Source organism: Oncorhynchus mykiss, chromosome 27 (assembly GCF_013265735.2).
Source record: "Oncorhynchus mykiss isolate Arlee chromosome 27, USDA_OmykA_1.1, whole genome shotgun sequence".
NCBI classification, from domain to species: Eukaryota; Metazoa; Chordata; class Actinopteri; order Salmoniformes; family Salmonidae; genus Oncorhynchus; species Oncorhynchus mykiss.
In genome coordinates, this window is record NC_048591.1 from 32,303,015 (window position 1) to 32,313,147 (window position 10,133).

The 10,133-nt window shown below is 55.7% G+C and overlaps 1 protein-coding gene across 4 annotated transcripts in view; it reads left to right on the forward strand.

The window, feature by feature from the left end:
• Positions 1–10,133, forward strand: part of LOC110507983 (protocadherin Fat 3-like) — a 218,454-nt gene that overhangs the window by 32,809 nt on the left and 175,512 nt on the right. The gene's annotated exons all lie outside the window — the stretch shown is intronic.

A 10,133-nucleotide genomic window follows, 5' to 3' on the forward strand; every position in this document is an offset into this window, starting at 1 on the left:
ACTCTCTATTCCCTCCCTCTTACTCCCTCCCTCTACTCCCTCCCTCTCTACTCCCTCACTCTATTCCCTCCCTCTATTCCCTCCCTCTCTATTCCCTCCCTCTCTATTTACTCCTTCACTCTATTCTCTCCCTCTACTCCCTCCCTCTCTACACCCTCCCTCTATTCCCTCCCTCTCTACTCCCTCACTCTATTCCCTCTCTCTCTACTACCTCCCTCTCTACTCCCTCCCTCTCTACTCCCTCCCTCTAGTCCCTCCCTCTCTACTCCCTCCCTCTCTTCCCTCCCTCTCTACACCCTCCCTCTCTAATCCATCCCTCTTACTCCCTCCCTCTATTCCCTTCCTCTCTACTCCCTCCCCCTCTACTCCCTCCCCCTCTACTCCCTCCGTCTCTACTCCCTCCCTCTCTCCCTCTCTACTCCCTCCCAGTCTACTCCCTCCCTCTCTATTCCCTCCCTCTCTACCCCCTACTCCCTCCCTCTATACTCCCTCCCTCTCTACTCCCTCCCTCTCTATTACCTCCCTCTCCACCCCCTCCCTCCCTCTCTACTCCCTCCCTCTCTATTATATCCCTCTCCACCCCCTCCCTCCCCCTCTACTCCCTCCCTCTCTACTCCCTCCCTCTCTATTACCTTCCTCTCCACCCCTCCCTCCCCCTCTTCTCCCTCCCTCTCTATTATCTCCCTCTCCACCCCCTCCCTCCCTCTCTACTCCCTCCCTCTCTACTCCCTCCCTCTCTATTACCTCCCTCTCCACCCCCTCCCTCCCTCTCTACTCCCTCCGTCTCCACTCCCTCCCCCTCTACTCCCTCCCTCTCTACTCCCTCCCCCTCTACTCCCTCCCTCTCTACCCCCTCCCTCCCTCCCTCTCTACTCCCTCCCTCTCTACTCCCTCACTATATTCCCTCCCTCTATTCCCTCCCTCTCTATTCCCTCCATCTATTCCCTCTCTCTCTATTCCCTCCCTCTCTACTCCCTCACTCTATTCTATCTCCCTCTCTACTCCCTCCCTCTCTATTCCCTCCCTCTCTTCTCCCTTCCTCTAACCATCTCTCTCTACTCACTCCCTCTACTCCCTCCCTCTCTCCCTCCCTCCCTCCCTCCCTCCCTCCCTCCCTCCCTCCCTCCCTCCCTCCCTCCCTCCCTCCCTCCTTCTCTACACCCTCCTTCTCTGTCTACACCCTCCCTCTCTACACCCCCTCTCTACTCCCTCCCTCTATTCCCTCCCTCTCTTATCCCCCCCTCTCTATTCCCTCCCTCTCTACTTCCTCCCTCCCTCTCTACCCCCTCACTCTATTCTCTCCCTCTACTCCCTCCCTCTCTACTCCCTCCCTCTATTCTCTCCCTCTATTCCCTCTCTACTCCCTCCCTCTCTTCTCCCTCACTCTATTCCCTCCCTCTCTATTCCGTCCCTCTCTATTCACTCCCTCTCTATTCCCTCCCTCTCTACTCCCTCACTCTATTCTATCCCTCTACTCCCTCCCTCTCTACTCCCTCCCTCTATTCACTCCCTCTCTATTCCCTCCCTCTCTATTCCCTCCCTCTCTACTCCCTCCCTCCATTCCCTCTCTCTCTACTCCCTCCCTCTATCCCTCCCTCTCTACTCCCTTCCTCTCGATTTTCTCCCTCTCTATTCCTTTCATTTCTACTCCCTCCCTCTCTACTCCCTCCCTCGCTCTCTACTCCCTCCCTCTCTATTCCCTCCCTCTCTATCCCCTCCCTCCCTCTCTACTCCCTCCCCCTCTACTCCCTCCCCCTCTACTCCCTCCCTCTCTACTCCCTCCCTCTCTCCCTCTCTACTCCCTCCCAGTCTACTCCCTCCCTCTCTACTCCCTCCCAGTCTACTCCCTCCCTCTCTACTCCCTCCCCCTCTACTCCCTCCCTCTCTACCCCCTCCCTCCCTCTCTAATCCCTCCCTCTCTACTCCCTCCCTCTCTACTCCCCCCTCTACTCCCTCCCTCTCTACTCCCTCCATCTCTACCCCCTCCCTCTCTACTCCCTCCATCTCTACTCCCTCCTACTCTACCCCCTCCCTCTCTACTCCCTCCCTCTCTATTCCCTCCCTCTCTTCTCCCTTCCTCTAAACACCTCTCTCTACTCACTCCCTCTACTCCCTCCCTCTCTAGTCCCTCCCTCCCTCCCTCCCTCCCTCCCTCCCTCCCTCCCTCCCTCCCTCCCTCCTTCTCTACACCCTCCTTCTCTCTCTACACCCTCCCTCTCTACACCCCCTCTCTACTCCCTCCCTCTATTCCCTCCCTCTCTTATCCCCCCCTCTCTATTCCCTCCCTCTCTACTTCCTCCCTCCCTCTCTACCCCCTCACTCTATTCTCTCCCTCTACTCCCTCCCTCTCTACTCCCTCCCTCTATTCTCTCCCTCTATTCCCTCTCTCTATTCCCTCCCTCTCTATTCCCTCCCTCTCTACTCCCTCCCTCTCTTCTCCCTCCCTCTCTATTCCCTCCCTCTCTTCTCCCTTCCTCTAACCATCTCTCTCTACTCACTCCCTCTACTCCCTCCCTCTCTCCCTCCCTCCCTCCCTCCCTCCCTCCCTCCCTCCCTCCCTCCCTCCCTCCCTCCCTCCCTCCCTCCCTTCTTCTCTACACCCTCCTTCTCTGTCTACACCCTCCCTCTCTACACCCCCTCTCTACTCCCTCCCTCTATTCCCTCCCTCTCTTATCCCCCCCTCTCTATTCCCTCCCTCTCTACTTCCTCCCTCCCTCTCTACCCCCTCACTCTATTCTCTCCCTCTACTCCCTCCCTCTCTACTCCCTCCCTCTATTCTCTCCCTCTATTCCCTCTCTACTCCCTCCCTCTCTTCTCCCTCACTCTATTCCCTCCCTCTCTATTCCGTCCCTCTCTATTCACTCCCTCTCTATTCCCTCCCTCTCTACTCCCTCACTCTATTCTATCCCTCTACTCCCTCCCTCTCTACTCCCTCCCTCTATTCACTCCCTCTCTATTCCCTCCCTCTCTATTCCCTCCCTCTCTACTCCCTCCCTCCATTCCCTCTCTCTCTACTCCCTCCCTCTATCCCTCCCTCTCTACTCCCTTCCTCTCGATTTTCTCCCTCTCTATTCCTTTCATTTCTACTCCCTCCCTCTCTACTCCCTCCCTCGCTCTCTACTCCCTCCCTCTCTATTCCCTCCCTCTCTATCCCCTCCCTCCCTCTCTACTCCCTCCCCCTCTACTCCCTCCCCCTCTACTCCCTCCCTCTCTACTCCCTCCCTCTCTCCCTCTCTACTCCCTCCCAGTCTACTCCCTCCCTCTCTACTCCCTCCCAGTCTACTCCCTCCCTCTCTACTCCCTCCCCCTCTACTCCCTCCCTCTCTACCCCCTCCCTCCCTCTCTAATCCCTCCCTCTCTACTCCCTCCCTCTCTACTCCCCCCTCTACTCCCTCCCTCTCTACTCCCTCCATCTCTACCCCCTCCCTCTCTACTCCCTCCATCTCTACTCCCTCCTACTCTACCCCCTCCCTCTCTACTCCCTCCCTCTCTATTCCCTCCCTCTCTTCTCCCTTCCTCTAAACACCTCTCTCTACTCACTCCCTCTACTCCCTCCCTCTCTAGTCCCTCCCTCCCTCCCTCCCTCCCTCCCTCCCTCCCTCCCTCCCTCCCTCCCTCCCTCCTTCTCTACACCCTCCTTCTCTCTCTACACCCTCCCTCTCTACACCCCCTCTCTACTCCCTCCCTCTATTCCCTCCCTCTCTTATCCCCCCCTCTCTATTCCCTCCCTCTCTACTTCCTCCCTCCCTCTCTACCCCCTCACTCTATTCTCTCCCTCTACTCCCTCCCTCTCTACTCCCTCCCTCTATTCTCTCCCTCTATTCCCTCTCTCTATTCCCTCCCTCTCTATTCCCTCCCTCTCTACTCCCTCCCTCTCTTCTCCCTCACTCTATTCCCCCCCTCTATTCCCTCCCTCTCTATTCACTCCCTCTCTATTCACTCCCTCTCTATTCCCTCCCTCTCTACTCCCTCACTCTATTCTATCCCTCTACTCCCTCCCTCTCTACTCCCTCCCTCTATTCACTCCCTCTCTATTCCCTCCCTCTCTATTCCCTCCCTCTCTACTCCCTCCCTCCATTCCCTCTCTCTCTACTCCCTCCCTCTAACCCTCCCTCTCTACTCCCTTCCTCTCAATTTTCTCCCTCTCTATTCCTTTAATTTCTACTCCCTCCCTCTCTACTCCCTCCCTCGCTCTCTACTCCCCCCTCTCTATTCCTTCCATGTATTCCCTCCCTATCTACTCCCTCCCTCTCTACTCCCTCCCTCTCTATTCCCTCCCTCTCTATCCCCTCCCTCCCTCTCTACTCCCTCCCCCTCTACTCCCTCCCCCTCTACTCCCTCCCTCTCTACTCCCTCCCTCTCTCCCTCTCTACTCCCTCCCAGTCTACTCCCTCCCTCTCTATTCCCTCCCTCTCTACCCCCTCCCTCCCTCCCTCTCTACTCCCTCCCTCCCTCTCTACTCCCTCCCTCTATACTCCCTCCCTCTCTACTCCCTCCCTCTCTATTAACTCCCTCTCCACCCCCTCCCTCCCTCTCTACTCCCTCCCTCTCTATTATCTCCCTCTCCACCCCCTCCCTCCCCCCCTACTCCCTCCCTCTCTACTCCCTCCCTCTCTACTCCCTCCCTCTCTATTACCTCCCTCTCCACCCCTCCCTCCCCCTCTACTCCCTCCCTCTCTATTATCTCCCTCTCCACCCCCTCCCTCCCCCTCTACTCCCTCCCTCTCTACTCCCTCCCTCTCTACTCCCTCCCTCTCTATTACCTCCCTCTCCACCCCCTCCCTCCCTCTCTACTCCCTCCGTCTCCACTCCCTCCCCCTCTACTCCCTCCCTCTCTACTCCCTCCCCCTCTACTCCCTCCCTCTCTACCCCCTCCCTTCCTCCCTCTCTACTCCCTCCATCTCTACTCCCTCCCTCTATACTCCCTCCCTCTCTACTCCCTCCCTCTCTACTCCCCCCTCTACTCCCTCCCTCTCTACTCCCTCCATCTCTACTCCCTCCCTCTCTACTCCCTCCATCTCTACTCCCTCCTACTCTACCCCCTCCCTCTCTACTCCCTCCCTCTCTATTCCCTCCCTCTCTTCTCCCTTCCTCTAAACACCTCTCTCTACTCACTCCCTCTACTCCCTCCCTCTCTAGTCCCTCCCTCCCTCCCTCCCTCCCCCCCTCCCTCCCTCCCTCCCTCCCTCCCTCCCTCCCTCCCTCCCTCCCTCCCTCCTTCTCTACACCCTCCTTCTCTCTCTACACCCTCCCTCTCTACACCCCCTCTCTACTCCCTCCCTCTATTCCCTCCCTCTCTTATCCCCCCCTCTCTATTCCCTCCCTCTCTACTTCCTCCCTCCCTCTCTACCCCCTCACTCTATTCTCTCCCTCTACTCCCTCCCTCTCTACTCCCTCCCTCTATTCTCTCCCTCTATTCCCTCTCTCTATTCCCTCCCTCTCTATTCCCTCCCTCTCTACTCCCTCCCTCTCTTCTCCCTCACTCTATTCCCCCCCTCTATTCCCTCCCTCTCTATTCCCTCCCTCTCTACTCCCTCCCTCCATTCCCTCTCTCTCTACTCCCTCCCTCTATCCCTCCCTCTCTACTCCCTTCCTCTCAATTTTCTCCCTCTCTATTCCTTTCATTTCTACTCCCTCCCTCTCTACTCCCTCCCTCGCTCTCTACTCCCCCCTCTCTATTCCTTCCATCTATTCCCTCCCTATCTACTCCCTCCCTCTCTACTCCCTCCCTCTCTATTCCCTCCCTCTCTATCCCCTCCCTCCCTCTCTACTCCCTCCCCCTCTACTCCCTCCCCCTCTACTCCCTCCCTCTCTACTCCCTCCCTCTCTCCCTCTCTACTCCCTCCCAGTCTACTCCCTCCCTCTCTATTCCCTCCCTCTCTACCCCCTCCCTCCCTCCCTCGCTACTCCCTCCCTCCCTCTCTACTCCCTCCCTCTATACTCCCTCCCTCTCTACTCCCTCCCTCTCTATTACCTCCCTCTCCACCCCCTCCCTCCCTCTCTACTCCCTCCCTCTCTATTATCTCCCTCTCCACCCCCTCCCTCCCCCTCTACTCCATCCCTCTCTACTCCCTCCCTCTCTACTCCCTCCCTCTCTATTACCTCCCTCTCCACCCCTCCCTCCCCCTCTACTCCCTCCCTCTCTATTATCTCCCTCTCCACCCCCTCCCTCCCCCTCTACTCCCTCCCTCTCTACTCCCTCCCTCTCTACTCCCTCCCTCTCTATTACCTCCCTCTCCACCCCCTCCCTCCCTCTCTACTCCCTCCGTCTCCACTCCCTCCCCCTCTACTCCCTCCCTCTCTACTCCCTCCCCCTCTACTCCCTCCCTCTCTACCCCCTCCCTTCCTCCCTCTCTACTCCCTCCATCTCTACTCCCTCCCTCTATACTCCCTCCCTCTCTACTCCCTCCATCTCTACTCCCTCCTACTCTACCCCGTCCCTCTCTACTCCCTCCCTCTCTATTCCCACCCTCTCTACCCCCTCCCTCCCTCTCTACTCCCTCCCTCTCTACTCCCTCCCCCTCTACTCCCTCCCTCTCTACCCCCTCCCTCCCCCTCTACTCCCTCCCTCTCTATTATCTCCCTCTCCACCCCCTCCCTCCCCCTCTACTCCCTCCCCCTCTACCCCCTCCCCCTCTATTCCCTCCCCCTCTACTCCCTCCCTCTCTATTCCCTCCCTCTCCACTCCCTCTCTACTCCCTCCCTCCCTCCCTCTCTATTCCCTCCCTCTCTACTCCCTCCCTCTCTACTCTCTCCCCCTCTACTCTCTCCCTCTCTATTCCCACCCTCTCTACCCCCTCCCTCCCTCCCTCTCTACTCCCTCCCTCTCTACTCCCTCCCCCTCTACTCCCTCCCTCTCTACTCCCTCCCCGTCTACTCCCTCCCTCTCTACCCCCTCCCTCCCCCTCTACTCCCTCCCTCTCTATTATCTCCCTCTCCACCCCCTCCTTCCCCCTCTACTCCCTCCCCCTCTAACCCCTCCCCCTCTATTCACTCCCCCTCTACTCCCTCCCTCTCTATTCCCTCCCTCTCCACTCCCTCTCTACTCCCTCCCTCCCTCTCTATTCCCTCCCTCTCTACTACCTCCCTCTCTACTCTCTCCCCCTCTACTCTCTCCCTCTCTATTCCCACCCTCTCTACCCCCTCCCTCCCTCTCTACTCCCTCCCTCTCTACTCCCTCCCCCTCTACTCCCTCCCTCTCTACTCCCTCCCCCTCTACTCCCTCCCTCTCTACCCCCTCCCTCCCTCCCTCTCTACTCCCTCCCTCTATACTCCCTCCCTCTCTACTCCCTCCCTCTCTATTACCTCCCTCTCCACCCCCTCCCCCCTCTCTACTCCCTCCCTCTCTATTATCTCCCTCTCCACCCCCTCCCTCCCCCTCTACTCCCTCCCTCTCTACTCCCTCCCTCTCTACTCCCTCCCTCTCTATTATCTCCCTCTCCTCCAAACTGAGTAGTGTCAGTAGTCAGTAGTTTGGGTTATTGTTCTATTTGATCTTGTTGCCACAGGTCCATCCTCACTGTGGCTACTCTCTCTCTCGCCCCCAACTGTCCCCCTCATATTGTCTGTTGGCTTCTAGAAGTTTATTCTCTCTATCTCCCCATCTCTCTCTCTGTCTCTCTCTTTCTCTCTCTCTATTTCGCTCTCGTTCTCTCTCTCTCTCTATCGCCCGATCTCTCTTTCTCTCTCTTTCTCTCTCTCTCTCTCTCTCTCTCTCTCTCTCTCTCTCTCTCTCTCTCTCTGTCTATCTTTGGTGGGAAATAGAACGCCCCCCCCCCTGCATATCCTCCATATTAAATGAGCCAGTCTCTATTCAGTTTTATGACAGAAATATGAAGGGGAATGCCGCCACCACCCTCCGAGAGGATTGACAGCTAAAGAGACAAAATGGCAGGGGTTCTTTTTCCAGAACCAGAAAGGGCCTGACAAACCCACATTAGGATTAGATCCGCTCAAACACACACTCACCCTGATTTCCATCCAGAAATGCCAACATCCTTATCCATCCCCCTCTCTCCAATCCCAGCCCATGGGAACCGTTCGCTTGTCTTAGTCAGAATATCAGAATCCAGCTGTGTATTTCCAACATACACACTTCATCATGCATAAAATCCATTGTTACCATTATTATATGCTTTCATATTATGCCTATTTGTTTCATACTAGCATTGTTTAGCACATTGTTATGCATTGAAAACACCTGTATGCCCCCTTGGAACAGCTATAGGAATTCTGGCATTTTCCCAGTCCTCTTTCTGAGGAATGATCTCGGCCAGAAGGTTAATTTGGGCTAACAGACGAGGTGAAGACACTAAGCTGTGGCCGTGCCTGGGGATAATAAGGATCATGGAACAGGTTTTTCCGAGATGATTCCTGTCTAATTCCATTAACGCCATCCCCACCAGCCCCTCCTTTCTCTTCCTCTCCAGTCTCCACGGCGATGGGCAATTAACGTCAGGGCCTAAATGGCAGCCAAGGTCTCACCAGCTGAGCACCAATCAGCAATCATCCAGATTAGATTTACAGCCTGGCACAGAGATGGGCAAGAGAGAGAGGGAGGCGATACGAGGAGAAGGCGAATGAGATAAAGAGCGAGGAATAGAGGAAGAGTAGTAGACAGAGGAGGATGATTAGCAGTTGGATATGAGGATGAGCACATGAGGAGTTGTGAATGAGAAGGAGTAAGAGGGCTGGGTAGTCGAGAGGGATGGCAGCTGACACGAGGGAGGGAGGGAGGGAGGGAGGGAGGGAGGGAGGGAGGGAGGGAGGGAGGGAGGGAGGGAGGGAGGGAGGGAGGGAGGGAGGGATAGTTCCTGGAAAGTAGAGCATAATTATTTCATCATCATGATGTAGTTTTCATGATGTGATTACCTTGATTCTATTAATACTTGTTAATTGCTTTGGCATTTAACATTGTCACACTAATAATGAGAGTTAAATTGGAGAGATAGAAAGACAGGGAGAGGAGATGCTGGGAGACAGGGAGACGGGGAGAGGAGATGCTGGGAGACAGGGAGACGGGGAGAGGAGATGCTGGGAGACGGGGAGAGGAGATGCTGGGAGACAGGGAGACAGGGAGAGGAGATGCTGGGAGACAGGGAGAGGAGATGCTGGGAGACAGGGAGACAGGGATAGGAGATGCTGGGAGACAGGGAGACGGGGAGAGGAGATGCTGGAGACAGGGAGACGGGGAGAGGAGATGCCTGGAGACGGGGAGAGGAGATGCTGGGAGACAGGGAGACGGGGAGAGGAGATGCTGGGAGACGGGGAGAGGAGATGATGGGAGACGGGGAGAGGAGATGCTGTGAGATGGAGAGGAGATGCTGGGAGACAGGTCGACAGGGAGAGGAGATGCTGGGAGACAGGTCGACAGGGAGAGGAGATGCTGGGAGACAGGGAGACGGGGAGATGAGATGCTGGGAGATGGAGAGGAGATGCTGGTAAACAGTGAGATGGAGATACACAGAGAGGAGATGCTGGGAGACAGATCGACAGGGAGAGGAGATGCTGGGAGACAGGTCGACAGGGAGAGGAGATGCTGGGAGACAGGTCGACAGGGAGAGGAGATGCTGGGAGACAGATTGACAGGGAGAGGAGATGCTGGGAGACAGAGGCCTCTCAGCTTCCCTATCAAATCTAAAAATCTCAAATAGAAAACCGAAGAAAATGAATAACAATGACAAATGGTTTGATGAAGAATGCACAAATCTAAGAAAGAAATTGAGAAACATGTCCAACCAAAAACATAGAGACCCGGAAAACCTGAGTCTACGTCTTCACTATGGTGAATCACTAAGAAAATACAGAAATACACTACGGAAAAAGAAGGAACGGCACGTCAGAAATCAGCTCAATGTAATTGAAGAATCCATAGACTCAAACCACTTCTGGGAAAATTGGAAAACACTAAACAAACAACAACACGAAGAATTATCTATCCAAAATGGAGATGTATGGGTAAACCACTTCTCCAATCTTGTTGGCTCTATAACAAAGAATTAAGAGCAAAAACATATACAGGATCAAATACAAATCTTAGAATCAACTATTAAAGACTACCAGAACCCACTGGATTCTCCAATTACCTTGAATGAGCTACAGGACAAAATAAAAAATAAAAACCCCAAAAAGGC